Source organism: Haplochromis burtoni, unplaced genomic scaffold (assembly GCF_018398535.1).
Source record: "Haplochromis burtoni strain Fernald_Lab_line unplaced genomic scaffold, NCSU_Asbu1 Contig_1150, whole genome shotgun sequence".
NCBI classification, from domain to species: Eukaryota; Metazoa; Chordata; class Actinopteri; order Cichliformes; family Cichlidae; genus Haplochromis; species Haplochromis burtoni.
Genome location: NW_024583511.1, coordinates 48,359 through 71,663, shown reverse-complemented (window position 1 = coordinate 71,663; position 23,305 = coordinate 48,359). Strand labels below are relative to the sequence as shown.

The following is a 23,305-nucleotide window of genomic DNA, read 5'->3' as shown; positions in this document are numbered from 1 at the left end:
TAAGCACCGGTTTGAGCACCGTTTGAGCACCGGCACCGTTTCAAAAGTACCGATTTGGCACCGGTATCGGATAAAACCTAAACGATACCCATCCCTACTCACCAGCTTTGATGAACGAGTGACATGTTGATCCAGGCCTCAACATCAAATCCGTCTGGATTACTCACCAGACGATCCAATAACTTTTATTCGAGTTCGACGGTGATCCTTGAAATCCTTATATCCATTAATGAAGGATTATTCCTTTGTCCACGGGAAGGTTTTTTACTTTATGTAGTGGCAATTCCTTTACTTTTGAATGATCAAACGTCCCACAACTTAAAGTCCACAAGCCACCGCTGCATTGAGGTAATATTTCGTACGCAGGCAAAAGAAGTCCATTGTCCAAACCTTTTAGTTGAGGGTTTTGGTTTATTTATCCATTTTGGCTAGCAATAACAAGATCCTTCCTACTGCTTCTCCTGCTCTGATAAAAAACCATAGGCCCACCCCAATGCATGCTGGTCTTATACCAGTCTCTTTATTTATAGAAACAAAATGGCCCCTACAGCTCTTACTGACTAATTTAACAAAATAACAACAAACAAAACAAATCATTTAAAACAAAATATTAACCGACAAATAAACCCCAAAATATAAGTAAACTAACAACAAACTTTAACTAATTTCAAAAATAAGAACAAAAACAAAAATAAAGAACAAATAGCTCCAACAGATGGGGATCGGGCATTTGCGGTTGTGGCACTGAAAATGTGGAACGATTTACCTCTCATATTAGAAAGCCCCCAACTGTCACACTTTTTAAATCCCATCTTAAAACATGTTTTTTCTCTTTGGCTTTCTATACTGCATGAGAGTTACCTTTTTTTTTCTCGAATTTTCTTATTTGCTTATTGATGTTAATTTTATTGTTTATTTATTATGTTGTAAAGCACTTTGGTCAACTCTTGTTATTAAATGTGCTTTATAAATAAATGAATAAATACATTAAATAGAATTAAAGTGATTCGCTTAATTTAAGGAATAAAAGTTATCAGGCACTATTTAGTTTTCTTAGGCAAACATATGTTTATGATAGACGGAAGTGTTATTTTCCGTGAAGATGGCACAGAGTGCAGTTGTTTGGCTGTGGTAAGTATTTGCCTTTGTTTTGTTAAACACTGGTGAACAGGGGTTTTATGTGGTTACATATTGTAGCGGGTCAGGGCTGTTCGGGGTTCTGTTTTTACAGTTCTGTTTTGTTTATGTTACCATAGTGACGGGTGACGCCCTCTCGCTGCGACGGTGTGTCTTTCCGGGGTCAGAGGGCGCCCTGTGTGTTGTTGTTGTTGTTGCCGCGCTGAGCAGTGAGCTAGCGGCAGTGTTCTTCTGGCAGATGTAAATAAATGACTGTACTTCCTGGCTAAGAGGGCGGGGGAGCAAGACCGAATGGAATTCTGTCTCATCCTTGTCTGAGCTCGCCACAATATTTATTTCACGTTGACGTGGCCGTGTGTGTTAAAAATATTAAGTAACAGTTCTAAAAAACCAGAAAGATGATTAAAACTCCCAGCTTACCCACGCCACGCCGTCATCACTTCGTATTTAGTGATGATGGCGTGATGAAGCTGCGTGAATGTGTCGAATATTTCCGGCCAGTTACTTTATTAAACGCAGATCACACGTAGCCCCGTTCAACAGCTTGTTTGGTTCTCTGAAGAACGACGCGGGCTTCATTTGGACACGCCCCCTTTGTTTGACGCCTGCCTCGTTGCTCATTGTTGCACAGCATGCTTGACGTGAGTGATGTGAACAAAGGACAGACCAAAAAAAAAATGCAACAAATTATCCAAATTATCCAGTTTTATTATTAAAATTAACAATAACAAAAAAGGGTGTCTATGCTTCGCTAATGTTCTCAGAAAACATGACTTGATTATTATTAATGTAGGATTTTTGCTGTTTCCACTGTTAAACTTAGTTTACTGTTTGTTTTAGTTTTTGTAATCTGAAGGCTTTGTGCCAGTGTGGTGCAGTCACACACAAAAAAAAAGTAATGAGCTCCAGTTTACTGGCTGTTATTGTCACTGCTGTGAGCAAAATGTGAAAAATTATTTTATCCTATTGTATTTTATTCATGTGTCAGTGAATCAATAAAGGTTTGAAATATTAATTGAAATTTCATTCTAATGATTCAAATTTCATTTTGTAGGTGAGGGAGAATTAGAATGGCAACAGACAGATTGCTTGACAGCGCGTAAGAACCAGTTTCCCCACTCTTTATTCTTACTAAGTTTTGTTCTAGTGAGTCGTGTAAATAGTTTTATACCTCGGTTTGGCACCGCCCAGCACAGTTTTTTATTTGTCTCTCCTGCTGAAAGTGTAAACATTTTTTAGGCTTTTATTTTGATAAATTACAGATGATAAATGTTGGGGTTTAAAATCTGAGTAACATGAGAGATCAGAGTTATGAAAAACTCTTCTTAAACAATGTTAAAAGAAGATTTGGCATTAACTGGTTAAATAAAGTAAAGATGATAAAGTTTTAGACAGAAGTCAAGGTTTTGGATTTGAAGGACATAAATCAAAGAAGATGCTGAGCAGTTTTCAGCGGCTGCCAGGGACAATAAAACCTCTTGTATACCATGAAGAGCTGGAAGGAGTTGAAGACAGCCCACGTGTCCACAGGAAGAAAATTGAAAGGAGAGAAGAAGTGGGCTAAAGAGGTAGAATGAAATGAGTAATTCTCAACATCACATCTGTATAACGCAATAATATTTACACACAGTGACAAACATGGTGTGACCGAGGATAAGCACCCGACTCACTCTCAGATGTGTGAATGACTGCAGACTGAAGCCTTAAACCAAACTGCCACACAGGATGTACGGACCCAGGATGGTTGATGTTTCAGTGCAGAGGCAGCAGCTTCTACACCCAAGCTCAAAGCTGTTGAAGACATACCAAATTACTGTCGTGCCGTGACTTCAAGAGGACAGACATGAAATGTCATTACTTTGGCATTAAGCTCTGTATAGTGAGGCTCACAGACTGACTGAGGACTGTGGTAAAGGGAAGGCTGTTGTCATAAACTCTGTTAAAATCATTATCTTTTCTGTCTTAGTTTGGGACAGTCTAATGTGTCTCATTTCCCTCCACCCAAAAGAAGGAAAGGTATGCTACAATCATGTTAGTTTCATTAAAAACAAGTCATAATGCATTTTTCGTCTTTCAAACACCTTTCAAATGTCTGCCTTGTTTTGCAGATGAGGACTCCCTGGGAGAGGTTTCACATTTTGAATCTGCAAATAAAGCCAAGCATTTCCCCTTAAAGAAGCCAGCTGGTGCAATTTTGAGGAAAGCAGGGCTTGAGGACACCGTTTACAAAGATTACACTGCTGATGTGAATGGCTGGGATAACTTCTACCTTCCAAAGACTGTAAACATGCAAGTTGTTGCCATGGTGGAGGGCATCTCATGTCCATGTGACCAGCTCATTCTGATGACCTTTGAGGACCAACAGGTGTACGCCTATGATGAAGAGGAGCTTCATCTGGTGGCTTCAAGCTTCAAACAGCTATTCGATGAGGGAATGGAGTATCCAGCATCCAAAACCTACTGCAAGGGGGAGGCTTTTAAAAATATAGTGAGAAATTACATTTGTTTGCTGGCAATAAACAAGCTTTCATGGTTGATTATCCGCATTACTCTTTAAACTTTCTTGTCTTTGGTTTCTTTGGTTTTTTTGTCTGCGTTTAGACCAAGAAGGACTGGGAACAAGTGTGGAAGAGCCCTGCGGGGAGGAAGTTGGATGAAGAGCATAAAAACTTGTGGCAACAAGAAAGCCCAGATTACTGGACTTCATGAAACGCAATCAGATACTTAAAGGCTGTTGATTTTGTTTTATTTAACCCTGTCATGATTAGGGGTTCCTACAGAGAACAGCAACTCCGCTTTAGATTGTGATGGCCTTCAGGATAGTGGAGCATTTACAATCTGAGTCATGTGAGTCAGTGCTGATGAAGGACTGCCAGAAACCTGTATACGTTCCAAAATGGAGAAGAAAAACTAAACCAGAAAACAGAAGAACTTAAAATTTTCCTGGGATATGGTCATGTCACATGTCAGACATCCATGATCAAGAATGTGCTGGTCATCACAGGCAGGACTTCATCCTAGAAAGTCCACAGGTCACAGGTCAAGAGCTGGTTCAGTTCTCTGAAGAGTATTAGAATAAGTTCAAATGTGAGAAAACAGATTTACAGCATCAAAACGTTTTTTTGTTTTTTTTTTACACTTTCCACGCAATATGTAACTTTCTGTTATTTTCTTTTGGACTCAAATTCATGGAGTCCAACTGAGTGGACATGTTTGCAATTCCATGAAAAATAAGTTCATAAACAATATTGCAGTTAAATTGTTTTTTCCATGCCAGAAGATGAATAAAAATTTTCAGGAAAACAAAATCTTGACTGAGGTTCTTATATTTCATTCATGAAAATGTGCTCTGCTGTACACTGCTGGCTAGTAAGACAAAAATGGGATACACCCAGTCAAACTGTTATTATTATTATTAATTAATTAATTTTTATTATTATTAATTTATTTATTTATTTTTTAAACTTCCATCCATCCATCCATTCGCTTCCGCTTATCCTTTTTCAGGGTCGCGGGGGGCGCTGGAGCCTATCCCAGCTGTCATAGGGCGAGAGGCGGGGTACACCCTGGACAGGTCGCCAGTCTGTCGCAGGGCCAACACACAGGGACAGACAACCATTCACACTCACATTCATTCGCACATTCACACCTAGTGACAATTTGGATTATCAATTAACCTATCCCCACAAGCTGCATGTCTTTGGACGGTGGGAGGAAGCCGGAGTACCCGGAGAGAACCCACGCAAACACGGGGAGAACATGCAAACTCCACACAGAAAGACCCCGGCCTGATGGTTGGAATTGAACTCAGGACCTTCTTGCTGTGCGGCAACAGTGCTAACCACCGTGCCACCGTGCTGCCTAATTATTTATTTTTAAAGTACAGATTAAAGTGGTGCGTCTTAGTATAGATACCAATAATTCTGGCCCATAGTAGTTCTTCAAATTAGTGAATCCAACATGAATTACTACACATTACGTTTTACATCTGTCATTAATTATTCAGCAAAAAAATAAGCCAAAGCAGTGTGTGAAAAACTAAGCACACCTAAGAGTGTAAATCATATGCACCTGATTCAATGATCATCAGTAATGGTGACTCCCTCTATAAAAGGAGGTATGGAGCATTCTAGTTAACAGAATCCCTGAAAATTCACTAGAAAAAGGTCAGACTGTGCAAACCTCAGAAACTGCAAAACACTGAAGAGCTACATCTCAGCATGTTAAAAGTTAAATAGAATAGCCTTTATTGTCATTGTACAGAGTACAACGAAATTGGAGTGCCACTCCCTTGGTGCAAGTTTCAATAATAAATATAAATGTAAAATATAAAAAGTACAAAAAAACAATCGTAAGTACTCAAACAATAGTATGTACAATATATACAGGATAGCAGCATTAATATAATGACAGTATGAATAGCAGCATAATATGACAAGATGAACAGTATGAAAATATTACAAAGGGTTGTTATGGCCCCTGACCTTGGAAGAAGTGAGCCAGCCTTCTTTCAAGCAGATTCGAGTGTGGCAACCCACACAGACAACTGGCTGTTTGAACCTATGGTTACCTCCAGTGAAAGTCTATCGGACCAGTGACTGATTGGGCACACCTGCATCTTTAAAAGGCTGAAGAACATTTATTCAGGGGCTGCTGTTTTGGACTGACTGTGCAGATTGCCCTGTATGCTTCTGTCTGTGAGCTTTTTGCGAAACCTTGTCTAAACTGATATTCTCAAGAAATATTAGTTGTGCTACAGCCCGTGAGGCTAATTTTGATTTGTTTTAAGTTGTTTTTGTCTATTAGTCGTTTGTAGTAAATGCCACTGTTATTTTTCAGTTCTCTGAGTTTGCAAGACGCGGGCTAGAACAGATGGGTTAAATTATCTTCAATCAGCATCGTCTACAGTACACCCTCCACCCCTAGTTTACTCAATGCTGCAATAGGAGAACACATACCATTCAGTTCTAGTGCAGGCCACTAGTGGTACAACTTTAGCATGTTTATATGGCAGACACGCAACTTGCGTCTACGATTAGGGGTACAGATTACATAATCACTTTGCAGACAAGGCTGAGCCTGAAACAGGTAAGAGAGCAAGCACTTGGTCATCTACTTGAATATCTCTCTTAACAGAAGTTTTATCATAATTGTATTTCATATTCTGCTGTGGAGTTGAGAGTTGTTTTTTTAGAGTTGTTGGCCTGACTTAAATTTTCATGAAAGCTTTGCACATACTTTGTCACATTTGTTTTGGTGCTCTCTTCAGGAATCAAAATTTTCTCTTTCTGAACTTTGAGTGGCCCCCCCGAGGTGTGTGGCCAAATACTAGTTCAGCTGGACTAAAAGAGTGACTCCTGAACAGTTTCACGAACAGCAAACCGCACAACTCCTTTCATCTTCTAGGCAGTACTTGCGTAACATTGCCTTTGGGGCCTGATGCCATTGTTCCAATGCACCTTGGGACTCTCGATGGTAAGGCAGAGGACAACAAAGAAGCCAGTTAGAGTGCTTTGACTAAAGAGGAGGGCCTTTCCTGTCCATTTAAAAAATGGTGAGTAGCATCATTTGAGCAGTTTCCCTTTTCATTTTGTTTTTAAATGTATATCTTCATATTGAATTTCGACATTACGGTTTCTGTTGTCACTGAGATGTGTAATTTTCTAAGGTGTCGTTTTATTTGTAATTTCTTCAGGCAGATGAAGTGAAGAAAAGAAATATACATATTTACAGAGACGTAAACACAGAACTAAACACTCAGAAATCCATGAAAAACAGAAACTTTTCCATCATTTAATAATTTATTGCTTAATTACTTTGCGTACCGTAGTATAAATAGCCATAAGGGAGCTTTTTATCAGTAGCTCCCTTATGGCTACTGATAAAAAGTAGCCATAAGGGAGCTGTAAAACTTATGAAATACAGTTAAAAGTCCAACATTTATGGAGCGATAACATCCAAAGCAGGTTCCTGTCCCTTGAATATATATTAAAAAAAAAAAAAGTTTTGGGGAAAAATGTATCTACTCAACAGTAATGGTTTGTGAGAATGACATTTATGACTCAGTAAATATTTGGATTCGTGGGGATAATAACAGCTTAAGCTTTTCTTGCCTGTAGATTGTTCATCTAACTGGACATGAGGATGAAAAGGGCATAAAATCCACACTACAACAACTCATCTTGTACATGAGGGATGATGCCAAATCCTACCAAATGTTTCTCCTCCGCAATCTGCATCTCTCAGGCAGGTCAGGGCTCAGTCAAGCACTATGGAGTCTCCATGTCCACTTCCAATAAGGATACTAGGAGAATCATGGTTGTTGTCTTATGCTGTCATGAATGGGATGAATATGTAGCTGGTGCAGTGATGACATATTTTCCCAAGAAAAAGAAAAGCAATGACAAAACTGATGGAACCATTAGACTACCAGAGAATGTGAAGTGTCGAGCATTTAGCCTCATGGATGGATGGATAAGAAATGCCTCCTTGTAAGTCATGTGCCACTTTGTTTTCTTTGGAAACAACTGAAAATGAGGGATGGCCCTACAGCAACTGTGCTGAAGCTGAAAGTTTGAGAAACTTGCTCAAAAAGGAGGCACGTGTTAGCTGTCCATGACTCAGGTGTTTGTCTCTAAGAACAAGGAGGTAGCAAAAAATTGACTATCCTGAAAAATTTACTGAAAAAAGTTGATTTTAAATGGGATACAGTTTTCTGCACACCACAAATAGTGGAGAGAAAGTGAATGTTTACATTTAAGTGACTCCTCTCCTTTGTTATAGTTCTAAAGATGGTCATTACTGCAACTTTGCAGACCTTGAATATTCCTGTTGTTATGTGGTTACAAAATTTATGAGATCAGAGCTTGAATATATTTGGCTTTATTGTTGTAGCTATTAGGGGTTATTTGCCGTAGTGATAACAGAGATAAGAATGCATTGATAGAAAAACTTAGAAATATAAACTTAGATCATACTATGCTGTGATTTTTTTATTTTTCTTTTAGCCTCATATAAAGAAGGGAGTCTTCACTTAAGTGTATCCCAGATATATTTAGAGAATGTGAGTTAGTGCAGCTCGGACTACCCTTGTAGTTCTTCCCAGAAAATCATCCATCCATCTTCTTAAAGTAGTGAAGCATATCATAAAGTACTTTAGGACTTTAGCTTACTAAATTTTGATACTGCAAGTGACAGTTAGATTTAATGATTTCATTTGGGATTTTTTCACACCACTCGGTAAACACTTTTGGTCCAACTTGAAGAGCTTGTTGCATTGCAGTGTTTCCTATTTCCAGCTAATAAATAGTTATTTGCGTGGTAATCGTGGGAAAAGGTGGGACGCTGAAGTTACCAGTGAAGAGTTAAACTACAAGGAATTTTCTGAATACTAGGGGAACAGGAACTGTTAACAAGCAGGTAAGAAAGCAAAATGAACTTGGGGAGTACCTGGCTATTTCAAAGGGTTGAAGACGGGGTCGCTACATAAATGGAGGCACTGCTGGAATTACCAGTCTGTTGGCAAAAATGGAAAGACCCTGCAGTGAAGGCAGTAGTTATCGTAAACTTAGAATGTTTTCAGGCACAGTAGCAAGTCTGGTTGGAGAAGAGACATTTGAATAGTGGGTTGAACCAGCACATCTAATGGTGGAGGAGAGTTACAGTTCAGCTAAAGAAAAGAGGCGCAGAATCACAGAGTCTTAAGGGTCCAGCCTTAGCTGTGATGAAAGCCGTGAGGACAGCTGACCCTGATGTTAGCCCAGAACAATGTCTAGAAGCTGTTGAAAAAGCTTTTGGCAGTGCTGAGACTGCTGGGGATTTGTATTTTGCTTTTCAGCTACTACAACAGCAACTGCAGGAAAAAGTGTCCAACTTTCTGAAGCAATTAGAGCAATCACTGAGCAATGTAATGAGTTATGGCGGTATTGAAGCCCGCCGTGCCGATAGAGCCAGAGTAGAGCAGCTCATTAGGGGTGCAGTGTACTCCGACATGATGTTAGTGCAACTGAAGTTAAGAGATAGGAAAGAAACAGCTCTACAAAACAGGGTGGGTTAAGTGGGGAGGAGCATGAAGCATCTCGAGCTAAATTGCATCTGGTAACACATAAAGCCCAAGCACAAAAAGAACAGGATAACAAGAGATCAAGATTCAGAATCTGAAAACTGAGATTAGAGAACTGAAGTCTATGGTTTCATCTGTGGTAAACAAGCCATGCCAAGCAGTAAGAGAAGTCAGAGCCTGTCCTCAAAAATTAAAGCTGTGTAGAAAGTTCAGCAGATGGCGAAGTTGCAGCACTAAGAAAGATAAGATAAGAAGAAACAATTTGCAATCTGCATCGCTCAAGCAGGTCAGGGCTCAGTCAAGCACTATGGAGTCTCCATGTCCACTTCTAATAAGGATGCTAGGAGAATCATGGTTGCTGTCTCATGCTGTCGTGAATGGGATCAATACTGCTGCAGTAATGACACATTTACCAAACATAAAGATAAAAGCCATGACAAGAAAAAAAAAAGTCATGGCACCATTAGACTACCAGAGAATGTAAAGTGTCGAGCATTTAGCCTCCTTGTAAGTCATGTACCACTTTGTTTTCTTTGGAAATAACAGAAAATCAGGAATGGCCCTACGGCAACTGTGCTGAAGCTGAATGTTTGAGAAACTTGCTCAAAAAGGAGGCACAAGTTAAAGACAGAGTGGAACTACAAACGCCTGAGTCATGGACAGCTGAGAACAAGGAGGTAGCAAAAATGCTTTTGACTACTTTCAAGAATTTATTGAAAAAAGTCCATTTTAAATGGGATACGATTTTCTACACTTCACAGTGGCTCCTCTCCTTTGTTATGGTTCTAAAGATGGTAATTTACTGCAACTTTGCAGACCTTGAATATTCCTGTTGTTATGTGGATACGAAATTTATGAGATCAGAGCTTAAATATACAGTATTTGACTTTATTGTTGTAGCTATTAGGGGTTCTTTGCTTTAGTGAGAACAGAGATAAGAATGCATTGATAGACGAACTGAGTAACATAAACTTAGGGTCATACTGTGCTATGATTTAATTTAATGATTCATAACAATGGATGAAGTTTGTTTTTCTTTGTTTGTTTGTTTTTAATTTGCTATTTAAAGATTTCTAAAATGAGGATGCTTTAAACCACACGTCTTGCACCTGAGGCGCTTTTTGCAGTCTCTACTAATGTGACCTTTACAAAGACATCCGAAACAGACTCCATTCTCTTTTAGAAAAGTGATTTTGTCTTTTTGCGTTTTTCTTTCCAGCTCTTGACAATTTTCTAAGGTATGTTCACCTTTGCAAAACAAGCAACTCACTTCTGTGGTTCTTTCCTTTTCCTTAACTTTGTCATTTTACTTTTCATTTTTTTCCCCTTTTTTTTGTGTCCCGTTTGGATCTTTAGCCATCAGAATTGTTGTCTTAAGGCCAAGAAAGATGCCAAGCGGATTTATTTTACCAAGTGGATCATCATGGCCTTGCCATATTGGTCCATTTGATTGACCTTTATTATAATTATGAATTTATTTTATTTTCAGTTGCTACAAACGGGACAGACATGACTGGGGGATAGGACAGGGAGAAAGAATGAAAGAAAGAGAGGGAGAGAAAGAAAACCAAAGGGGAGAAGAGACGGTGAGAAGGGGGGGAAGAAAGAAAAAACAAACAAAAAAAAAAACAAAACACCTGGGTCACCTGTATGGAGAAAAAAAACAGAAGAGAAAGCAAACAACAAAGAGCAACATAATAAAAAAACAGCACCATCACAATAAACTAGCTAGCAGTAGATATCAGTAGATACTAAATAATAAACGATATTGTGCAGCACGCAAGATAGACAGCGCACAATGTGCTTTGAGGCAGCAGCCAAGAAAGCTGTAGTCCGCGTCTGTGAACACCCGTGTGTACACCTGTGTGCATACCTGTGTGGATCAGCATGCTTGTATTCCAAAGGTTTCTCCATGTAACGATCTGCTAGGGAGTGTGGGGAGCCATAGCCCCGTCCACCAGGGTATGAAGCAGGTATGGAGGAGATCCAGGCCCCAGATATCCAGAGGCCCCAGAGTACAAGGACCCGAGGAGGACCACCAAAGGGGGGGGAACCGTGCCACCCTCCTGGGAAGAGCTGAGTAGAGCCCCAAAGAGAGGTCACCCCGCAGCTACGGAGCAGAGGCCAGAGGGGCTCTGCCGGCAGCCAGCTGTGCCAGAGAGGACCGAGCTTCAGGCCCAGAGGCCTGAGGGCATCCCACCCCCCGGAAGGAGCCCAGCCGGGCCACAGGCGCCCGGCCCCGCCAATCGGCCACCAGGAGTGAGCCGGTACATACATGAGCGCCCAGCCCCAGACGACAAGGACCACCAACACACCAACGTCTGAGGGCATCAGCCACCGGCAGGGAGTGTGGTGAGGGGAGATAGGCCTCCGTACTTTAGAGGGCCTGAGATGTACCCAGAGAGGTTGAGTCTAAGACCCAACCTGACATATAGACACAGACGAACAGGCACACGCGGACACAGACGTGCATTCCCACCCCATATGCACAACCAAATACTCGGCACTCACCCAACGTGTAGACAGACACAAATAGACACTGCACAGACAGTCGCACTCCCCAAACATACTCTATATCCCAGGTCCAGGTACCCCCGCCCTCAGAGGGGCAAGCCGCACCTAGACCCAGGAGATGTAACCCTTCTCTCTGGGGTGGAGGCAAGCGGACCACCTCCTTATCTGCAGTAGCAGGGAGGCCCCGCATCCCAGACCCCAGTCTGACGGCCAGCACCTCCTCCCAGCCCCCCAGCCCTGACGGCTAACAGAACCGGGGTGAGTGAAGACCTCAAACCTCCCTACGCCCGCTCATATGTAGTGTTGCTGTGTGCTGTTCTAAAGTGCATTTAAAACTCAGGAGAGCATGGTACTAGCTTCCTCTCAGAGAGCAGCACGGCTCTTCCCGAAAACCCTTAGTGTCTAAATGCATTTAAAATTGAGGGTAGGGCACCAGCGCCAGAGGTGGGTTGGAGTACACACCGCGAGATCTTCAACGCACACCTCCGGCAGAGCTTCAACAGCATTCCGAGGGAGACTGGGGACATTGAGTCCGAATGGACCATGTTCAGCGTCTCCATTGCCGAAGCTGCTGCATTGAGCTGCGGCCGCAAGGTGGTTGGTGCCTGCCGTGGTGGTAATCCCCGAACCAAATGGTGGACACCAGAGGTGAAGGGAGCCACCAGGCTGAAGAAGGAGTCCTATCGGGCTTGGTTAGCCTGTGGGACTCCGGAGGCAGCCGACAGGTATCGACAGGCCAAGCGGAATGCGGCTCGGGCAGTGGCTGAAGCAAAAACTCGGGTGTGGGAGGAGTTCGGAGAGGCCATGGAAAAAGACTTTCGGACTGCCTCGAAGAGATTCTGGCAAACCGTCAGACGTCTCAGGAGGGGAAAGCGGTGCTCTACCTGCACTGTGTATAGTGCTGGCGGAGCGCTGCTGACGTCGACTGAGAAAATTGTCAGGCGGTGGAAGGAATACTTCGAGGACCTCCTTAATCCCACTGACACGTCTTCCGAGGAGGAAGCAGAGTCTGGGGATGAGGGGAATGACCCGCCAATTTCCGGGGGCGAGGTCACTGAGGCAGTTAAACAACTCCTTGGTGGCAGAGCCCCTGGTGTTGATGAGGTCCGCCCCGAGTTCCTGAAGGCTCTGGACGTTGTAGGGCTGTCCTGGTTGACACGCCTCTGCAATGTTGCGTGGAGATCAGGGGCAGTACCTGTGGACTGGCAGACCGGGGTGGTGGTCCCCATCTTTAAGAAGGGGACCGGAGGGTGTGTTCCAACTACAGGGGGATCACACTCCTCAGCCTCCCTGGGAAAGTCTATGCCAGGGTGCTGGAAAGGAGAGTTCGTCCGTTAGTCGAACCTCGGATACAGGAGGAACAATGCGGTTTTCGTCCTGGTCGCGGAACACTGGACCAGCTCTTTATCCTCTCCAGGATACTTGAGGGTGCATGGGAGTTTGCCCAACCAGTCTACATGTGTTTTGTGGACTTGGAGAAGGCATTCGACCGTGTCCCTCGGGGTGTCCTGTGGGAGGTGTTGCGGGATATGGGGTGTCTGGCCCATTGCTACGGGCCATTCGATCCCTATACAACCGTTGCAAGAGCTTGGTTCGCATTGCCGGCAATAAGTCGGACTCGTTCCCGGTGGGTGATGGGCTCCGCCAGGGCTGCCCTTTGTCTCCGGTTCTGTTCATAATTTTTATGGACAGGATTTCTAGGCGCAGCCAAGTGGCGGAGGGCTTTCGCTTTGGTGGCCTCAGAATCTCATCTCTGATTTTTGCAGATGATGTGGTTCTGTTGGCTTCATCGGGTGAGGGCCTCCAGCTCGCACTGGAACGGTTCGCAGCCGAGTGTGAAGCAGCGGGAATGAGGATCAGCACCTCCAAATCTGAGGCCATGGTTCTCAGCCGGAAAAGGGTGGAGTGCCCACTCCGGGTCGGGGATGAGTTCCTGCCCCAAGTGGAGGAGTTCAAGTATCTCGGGTCTTGTTCGCGAGTGATGGGAGAAGGGAGCCGGAGATCGACAGACGGATTGGGGCTGCAGCTGCAGTAATGCGGACGCTGCACCGGTCCGTCGTGGTGAAGAGGGAGCTGAGTGTAAAAGCGAAGCTCTCAATTTACCGGTCGATCTACGTCCCTACCCTCACCTATGGCCACGAGCTGTGGGTAGTGACCGAAAGAACGAGATCGCGGATACAAGCGGCAGAAATGAGCTTCCTCCGAAGGGTGGCTGGCCTCTCCCTTAGAGATAGGGTGAGAAGTTCGGCCATCCGGGAGGGGCTCAGAGTAGAGCAGCTGCTGCTCCACATCGAAAGGAGCCAGCTGAGGTGGTTCGGGCATCTGACAAGGATGCCCCCTGGGCGCCTCCTGGGTGAGGTGTTCCAGGCATGTCCCACCGGGAGGAGGCCCCGGGGCAGACCCAGGACACGCTGGAGAGATTATATCTCTCGGCTGGCCTGGGAACGCCTTGGTATTCCCCCGGATAAGCTGGAGGAGGTGGCTGGGGAGAGGGAGGTCTGGGCCTCTTTGCTTAGGCTGCTGCCCCCGGCCCCCTGCACCCACCCGCCCACTGCTCCGGCGACACAACAGCCAGGACCCAAGCCCCCAAGGCCCGGCCAGCACCCCAGACCGGGGGCGGAGCACCCCCAGACCCCCAAGCCTCCACGCCCGATCCCGGACCCTCCCAGGGGCAGCCAGGCTACCAGGCCAGTAACCAACGTCCGCCAGCACAGACCCTCCCCCATCTCCGCTGTACGCAGCCACAAGGAAAACACCATCCAAGAGCCCCAGAGCTCCTAACCAGGTCATGGCCACATCCCCCAGGTTAGTCCCTCTAGGGAAACGTCCCTAGGGACTCCCCAGACGCCCTAAGGCCGTCCCTACCCCCATATCAACCACAATAGCGAAGGCAGGACCAAACCATGACCCCCCACCCCCACTAGGTGATGAAGCCGATCAAAGGAGCCCAAAGGGATTGATCAAATGTGATGGCAGATGTTGTATCAAGACTAATGTAATCTATTAGATGGTTTCTATATTGGTTAGAATTAAGATTTTTATTTTTCCAGTTAATGAGGACCATTTTCTTGGCAATACATAGGGCCGTAAAAACAACGTGGGCTGTGTTTATTTCTGCAGTGACCTCATCCAAGTTGCCCAGCAAGCATACTAAAGGGGAGGCTGGAATGTTACATTTCAGACACTTTGATAAGTCTTCACATATCTCACGCCAAAATTTCTGAACTGGTGGACAGAACCAAAGAGCGTGGATGTAATTGTCCGGTATATTTGCTGTGCAGTGTGAGCAGTTGTTGGAAGGCGTATAGCCCATCTTGAACATCCTATCACCAGTATAGTGCACTCTGTGTAATATTTTGTATTGTATTAATTGCAAACTGGGATTTCTGATCCATTGAAAGGTTTTTAAGCATATCTGAGACCAAAGGATTGGGTCTAAATTGATTGATAAATCTGCTTCCCATTTTGCAATAGGAAGGGATATTGATTCATCTATTTTAGAAAGTGTTCTGTATATTTTAGACAATAATTTGGGGGTTTTTAGACTTAAAAAAAAAAGAAAAGAAAAAGAAATGTACCACACTTGGTGGTGTTTGTAATTCAGCTTCACTGGGATTAAATTTTTTTACTATGGATTTAATTTGTTGTTATTCCAAAAGTCGTTTCTTGTTGATCCCATATTGTGTAACTAGTCCATCAAACGAAATAAAGTCTGTTCCTTCCAACATATGTTCCAAGTATTTAATTCCTTTGCAACTCCAATCTGGAAAGTTTATCATATTATTGTTTTGTAATATGTCCGGATTGTTCCAGATAGGTGTACGTTTGCATGGGATTAATGAAGACTGTCATTTTTAGAAACTCCCACCATGCTGTCAGAGAAGAGCTAATATTGATGCTTTTAAAGCATTCATGTCATTTGATGTTTGAGCTGATAAATGGTAGGTCTGAAATTTCTAGGTTATTACATAGTGCCTGTTCTACATCTATCCAAGGTTCATCTAACAGGGTATGTTTAAACCATCTAGAGATGAAGTGAAGCCTGTTGGCTAAAAAAATAGTGATTAAAGTTAGGCAGATCTAATCCTCCTTTATCCTTGGTCCTTTGTAGTGTTTTTAAGCTGATACGTGGGGGTTTATCTTTCCAAAGGAATTTAAAAATATACGAGTCTAGAGAGCTGAACCAATCTTGTGATGGCTTATTTGGGATCATTGAAAATAAATAGTTTATTTTTGGCAAGACCATCATTTTTATAGCGGTGAGTGAAATGGGTAAAGATTTCCATCTAGCCAGGTCGCCTTCTACTGTCTTTAAAAGTGGGATGTGGTTTAATTTAGTTAATTCTGAAAGTTTAGGAGAGACATTAATACCTAAATATTTTATATTTCCACATTGCAGTGGGGAAGGAGAAGAATTATGGAAGGAGCAATTAATCGGAAGAACTGTTGATTTCGACCAGTTAATTGAATAATCTGAGACACTTGAGAAGGAATTTATCAATGCAATTACCCCAGAGATATTGGTTTGTAAGTTTTGGAGAGAAAACACAACATCTGCATAAAGGCTGATTTTATGTTCTATATTCTTACATTTTATGCCCTTAATTGTTGTAGCCTGTCTAATTGCTGCTGCTAGTGGCTCAATAAAAATTGCAAACAGTGAAGGGGAGAGTGGGCATCCCTGTCTGGTGCCCCTCAGAAGAGAGAAGCTGGAGGATGTTTGGTCATTTGTTCTGACACAAGCTGTTGGAGAGTCATTTTCCTTTTCAGACGCTGTCACAGAAGTAGCAAAAGAATCTTCCTTGAATCTTGTGTGAACTTGTGACTTAAGTTTTCTTGTGTCTCTGTTTGTCATGCAGACATCTTTGCTGTCCCTAAACACTGGGTCAGATGCAATCTTCACTTGTTCTTCCAGAAAATCCACCATATCTTTAAATGTAGCTTGTCGATTAAATTACTCATGAAAATCACAGACTGCCATTTTACACTTATCTCTCAGCCTGTAGGGTAGCTTCTTTGTTATGGCTAGCATGTTGGCAGGCATGTCAAGCTCCTTCATATAACTGATATCTTCTGTAGCGTTACAACAACCTCTGAGAAAGTGTCTAGGTTTGAAGAGCTTTTGTGTCCTCTGCTTTTATTGAAGATCAATAAAGAGCTTTGTTCATGTATGCCATGGCAAGTTTATGTTCGTTGCTAAAATGCTGCTGTAATAAAGACTTTGCCTTTCTGAATCTTGCTTCTGAAGTCATGTGTAGGCAACTCCTCACAAGTTCTGTTGGTTGTCCTTTTGTGTATCATTTCAAATAATAAGGCCAATCTCCATGATTTTTATTTCTGCTTTCAATGTTGTGTTCAAATGATTTAACAAAAGTCTGATGCTGGAGTGGATCTCCAAAAACTGGGATCTCCTTTAGGTAATGAAGAACGACCGTGCTGTTGGATTAATAAAGCAGTGAATTCATTTTGCTTACTCATGACAGATAAGATGTTACATTCTTCTTCATGACTAGAAACTTGAGAAGGCACATTTATTTCCATGTCAATTTCTAATGTTTGACTGGTATGTCAAGGGATCTTCAGAAAGGGTCTATGGTTGAGTTGGAACTCTGCCTGCAGTTAAGAGAGATTGTGAATCTGCAACATTATGCTCCTTACAGATATGCACATGTTGCTTTTTATGTACAAGATCATCAGGTGTAGTATTCAACACTTAACTTTCCTTTTGTCCCTTTTCAAAATATGACTCCATTCCATCAGATATTTTTGATAGTCTACTTTTAATGCTGGATCCTTATGAGCCTCCCAGTACTTTCATTTTTGCAACGGTGGCAGCTATATTGGTTTCCAGCTCCAGTTGCTCCCACTGTCTCCTTAACAGTGCCTCATGCTTCTCCAAGGCATGTTTATCCTTAAGCAGTTTTTGTCTTCCAATCAGTGCAGCTGCTAAAGCGTTAGCCATTACCCGTGCTGATGTTGTACTTGAGACTCTGGAGTTTGAGCCTGAAGAACTTCCTCTAATACTCTCCCTTCCTATGTTTGAAACGCTGTCACCTGGTTGTATTTTGTCTTGTTAATTCAAACTGCTTTGGGGATTTTGAGATGTTATGTTGAGCGTTTCTGAAAGTAACCATCTCCGTTGATGAAACAATCTTAGCAGAAACAGGCACATCTGAAGTAGCAGCAGTGGGCATATTCTAAGCTTCATTGCCTTTTTCCATAAAAGGTCTTCCAGTTTCAAGAAGCCACTGTTTTACATCTTCAACAAATTCATCATTACATTTTGTTATGCATCCAAACCAGTCAAAATTAGTGTCTTATGCATCTTTAGGAATCAATAAAACAAATGCATAATTAACTACGTTTTTCCAAGTTCAGCTGCACAGCTTTTGCATTGCCATAGTTTTACTCAAATTCTTTAATATCACGTGTTAACGTGAGATTTTCGCTCTTTCTGTAAAGTTTCCATTTTATGAGCAAGTGCTTTAAGCCGTCAGTCTTGCAGATCTTGTTTCTTCCAGTTCATGTTCGGCTTCTTTTATTTCACTCATTGTCACTTTCTCACATGCATCAAACACAGCATTACATGTCACACAGCCTGAAATACGGACCACAGGTGATGCTTTTCTTCCGTGCAAACCAATGCGCAGTATCCACAGCCTCACAAGCTGTCAAAATCAGAGCAGCTTCCTCCAGCTTGTTAAGTCAAGCGCACGTACGCAACGCAAACCAAACCAATGTTCCTAATGGACAAAGGGTGACAGAAGCTGTGTTGGAAACATTCAATAATACACAGAGTGAATCCGCGTGTCCTACCGCTCTTGATGTGTGCGTTGCGTTCCTCCGTGCCACTGTGGCGGAGCAGCTTCTAATAACTCCTTTGAGAACAACATCCGACCATGTGAAAGCTTCGTCACTCCAAAGCGTGTATCCACAAATCCTCTTCATTGTTCTGATGCATGCGAAAAAACAACGACTTTTCTGTTGACTAAATGTTGCGACTTCCATCCACAAATAAAGCCGTGGCCGGCTGAGTTGGGGTTTGTACTATGACGCGTCTCCAATGAACCATACTGAGTCCCACTTGTGTTTTACATATTTATTTTGAAATAATAATAAATAAATAAAAACCTTTCGCTTTCAAATAAAAAAATAGCGCATTTATCGTTTGATAGTACTGAAAGGCAACGGTCACCATAAACGTTTGCCAAAAAACAGTCACCCAACCTCTCTGAGGCAAGCGCCAGGTAAATAACATGCGACCACACCCCCATGCAATCACCTGAGGTGCAGGAAAATCTAAACACCTGTGCCACCATAACAAATAAATAAAACATAAACATTGACTTTGGCTCTTAAAACAATGTCAGGTATTCATCCTAGAAAGTCCACAGTTTTTTGGTTTTTTTTATTTTGCAGTTGAAAAAAAAAGTACTTGGCTGGTAAGACAAAATGTGATGTATTATGGGATGCACCTAGACAAACTGTTACTTTTTTTTTTTTTCTTAAAAAAAAAAAAAAGAAAGTAGACCCACTTTCAGTTCTATTATTTTACCTATCAGGACTTATTAATAATAAGTAGATCTTAAAATTAGTAAATCCAACCTGAATTACAACACATTATGTATCTTACATCTGTCATTAATTATTCAACAAAAATTAAGCCAAAGCATTGTGTGAAAAACTAAGCACACCTAAGAGTGTAAGTCAGGGGTGTCCAACTCCAGGCCTCAAGGGCCGGTGTCCTGCAGGTTTTAGATATCACCCTGGGTCAACACACCTGCATCAAATGATTAGTTCTCTGGAGAACTTCAAGACATGTTGAGGAGGTAATTTGGCCATTTAAATCAGCTGTGTTGGATTAAGGACACATCTGAAACCTGCAGGACACTGGCCCTTGAGGCCTGGAGTTTGCCACTCCTGATGTAAGTCAAATGCACCTGATTCATTAATCATCAGCAAGTGTGACTCCCTCTATAAAAGCAGGTATGGAGCATTCAAGTGAATGTTAACAGAATCCCAGAAAATTCACCTAAAGGTCAGGCTGTGCAAAGCTCAGAGAAACTCCTACACACTCAAGAGCTTCATCTCAGACTCTGTAGGTTTCAACATGTTAAACATTAAAGTTCATGAAAGTGGCATTGGACAAAAGACTGAACAAATATGGAAATGTTACAAAGGGTTACCATGAGAAAGCCTCTTTCCTCTACATAGAACATGACCAGAGATGGGCAGTAACGCGTTACTGTGATCCGATTACTTTTTTCAAGTAACGAGTAAAGTAAGGGATTACTATTGCAAAAACGGTAATTAGATTACCGTTACTTTCATTTGTAATGACCATGAAGAATACAATATGGATGTTGTGGCAAATAGTGTCAATGAATTCTTTGCAACTACTGGACCAAATTTAGCAAGAACAATCACTCATCCTGGGAAAGCACAGGAAAAACCGGATACACTGATAGACAGAAATCCATATTCTATGTTTCTCACAGCCGTTGATGAAAATGAAGTTTTTGAAATTGTCAAAAAATGTAAAAATCAGAAATCTTTGGATTGTAATGATATTGATATGATAGTGGTTAAAAGAGTCATTGAGGCTATTATAAAACCATTTACATACATCTGTAATTTATCATTTCAAACTGGTCGATTTTCCAGACAGAATGAAAATAGCAAAAGTTATACCTCTATACAAATCTGGAAACAAACACCATTTCACAAACTACAGGCCTGTCTCTTTACTACCTCAATTCTCAAAGGTTCTTGAAAAACTGTTTAAAAACAGACTGGAAAAATTTATAGATAAACATAAACAACTCACTGAGAGTCAGTACGGATTCAGATCAAGCAGATCAACATCATTGGCACTATTAGATTCAATAGAATACATCACAAATTCCATAGACAAAAAGCAATATGTGGCTGGGTTATTCATAGACTTGACAAAGGCATTTGACACTATAGATCATGATATATTAATAAGAAAACTGGAACGTTATGGTGTCAGAGGGGTAGTTTTAGATTGGGTCCAGAGTTATTTAAGTGACAGAAAGCAGTTTGTGAAAATAAATGGTGGTTGCTCCTTATGTATGGACATTGCTTGTGGTGTACCCCAAGGGTCAGTTTTGGGTCCAAAATTCTTCAACTTGTACATTAACGACATCTGTAAAGTGTCCAAAGTATTAAAAATGGTTCTCTTTGCTGACGATACAGACATTTTTTGCTCTGGTGATGATCTGCAGAATTTATTGGAGGATATGACTAATGAAATAAGTAAAGTGAAGTTCTGGCTTGATAAAAATAAATTATCATTAAATTTGAATAAATCTAAACGTATGCTATTTGGAAATAGTAGTTTAAATACAAATGCAAAGATTCAAATAAATGGTGTTGATATTGAAAGAGTCAGTGAAAATAAATTTCTGGTGGTAATAATAGATGAAAAACTTAACTGGAGAGCTCACGTAAAATATATTCATTCCAAAGTATCACGTAGCATTGCAGTACTAAACAAGGCAAAACAGGTATTCGACAGAACATCACTTCATATTCTATACTGTTCACTGGTTTCACCATACTTAAGCTATTGTGCAGAGGTCTGGGGCAATAACTATAAAACCACATTACATTCACTTTTTACTCTTCAAAAAAAAGCAATTCGAATCATCCACAATGCAGGTTATAGAGAACATACACACTCACTATTTTTGCAGTCTGAAATATTGAAAATTGACGATATAGTGAAATTCCAAACAGCACAAATTCTATTCAAAGCAAAAAATAAAGAACTGCCAGGTAATATTCAGAGTATGTTTTTTTTGAAAGAAGGAAGTTATAATTTAAGGGGTTTTTGTAACTTCAAAACAATGAAGGTACGTACTACAAGAAAAGGCTTTTGTGTTTCTGTTCATGGAGTGAAACTATGGAACAAATCTGAATATGGAATTAAAGCAATGTCCAAACATAAAACTGTTCAAAAAGAGTTATAAAAATATGATCTTCTCGATCTATAAAGAAAAGGAAAATATTTAAATTAAGTGAATGTCTCTATTTAAAAACAAACAAACAAACAAAAAATTCATGATGTGATATTATAGTATATAGTATATCAGAAATCTGTTCACTATTTTTATTACAAATTATATCAGTAAGGAAGCTGACTAAATATTCACTGATAATTTATGGCAAAGGGGTGGGATTAAATAAGTGTATACTTCTTCCCACTCCCTTTCAACATGTAAATTAATCAGAATGTTTTTTGTATGTAATTTGTATAGTATTTTTTTCTCTCTTATTTTCTTTTCTAAATGTACTTGTATATTGTTCACATGTTGAAATAAATTACCAATCAATCAATCAATCAATCAAACCACCTAAACTTCAAGCAAGCACCGAGTGCGCAACGACGTAATGGGAAATTGACAGAGAAACTCGTGGTTCTCTAGCATATCGAGACTATCTCTCCACACCGTTACATATTCCATATGTATGGGGGTACGACCCCCCTGGTCGTGGCGTGTGGATATTTCTTTAAGACACTCCGGCACGCCCGGCTACGCCCCACAGCTACGTATAAAACAGCTGTGCAGACATGACACCGGTGATCGTTGATCTCCACTTGTTGTGTGTGCGTGTGAAGGAGTGCTTACCTTGAGAGTACTGTGTGTGCGCGTCTATTGGAGCGTGCTTCGGCATCCTCCGTGGGCGATGTATTTCTCCCTTCTAGGTTCCCTGGTAGCCCCGGTATCCCTTAGCTTGCTTCCCCTTGGTTGGTCCCCCTTCCCCGGCATATCGCCTCGAAAACAAAGCAGGCTTATGCGCTGGTCGGACCATGCTGTGCAGCTGCCGGCTAGCGAGTAGCTCGGCTACAGTGTGGAAACACGGCAGGGACACGGCTTCTGCGTTCAAGCTTACGCTGTCGCCTTGGCACTGTGCAGCTCGGCTGCTACGTGTTAACACAGAGGGGATACGGCTTCAGCATTCAAGCATACGCTGTCGTCTTTGCACTGTGCTGCTCGGCTGCTAAGTGTGTTAACACAGAGGGGATACCACTTCAGCGTTCCAAACGTTCGCTGTTGGCCTGCTTAACACTGTGGAAATAAACAGTGGGGAATTATGCTACGGTTCATGCCCGCTATCGTTAGCCGGCCTGCGAGTAGCATTCCGGCCGGTTGGCCTGTCTGGCGTGTTGCCCGCAGCTCGCGGGTTAACGCGGCCAGCAGGGCTCCACTCGTAGCTCGGCTACATTGGGGAAATGTGTCAGAGTTCCAAGCATATGCTTTTACCTGTCAGCACTGTGACACAGGAGCTAATAAACAGTGGAAGGGGAGTTCAGGTTACGGCTAGCGCCGGCTACCTGTTAGCACTTCCTGGTTAGCGTGTGGCCCCGCCTTGCTTGGTAGCAGAAGTATGGCAGCCCGCACGTCCCAAACATGTCTGTGTATGGTATGTTTTCCTTTATGGTGGGCATGTATGGAAAGCCAGGACTGCCATAATGAATTAATTAAATACACCATTAAATAATTAATTAAATGTGGCAATAATTAATTAAAATTGGAATTAATTAAAATAAATAGTTATGACACA

The 23,305-nt window shown here is 42.0% G+C and overlaps 1 long non-coding RNA gene across 1 annotated transcript; it reads right to left on the bottom strand.

Moving 5' to 3' along the window:
• Positions 1 to 1,824: 1,824 nt before the first annotated feature.
• On the bottom strand, positions 1,825 to 23,112 carry LOC121813115. The gene is made up of 2 exons (XR_006053525.1): positions 22,369 to 23,112; positions 1,825 to 2,928 (listed from the first exon to the last, which is right to left on the bottom strand). It is a non-coding gene; the product is annotated as an uncharacterized LOC121813115 (long non-coding RNA).
• Between the last annotated feature and the right edge of the window lie 193 nt (positions 23,113 to 23,305).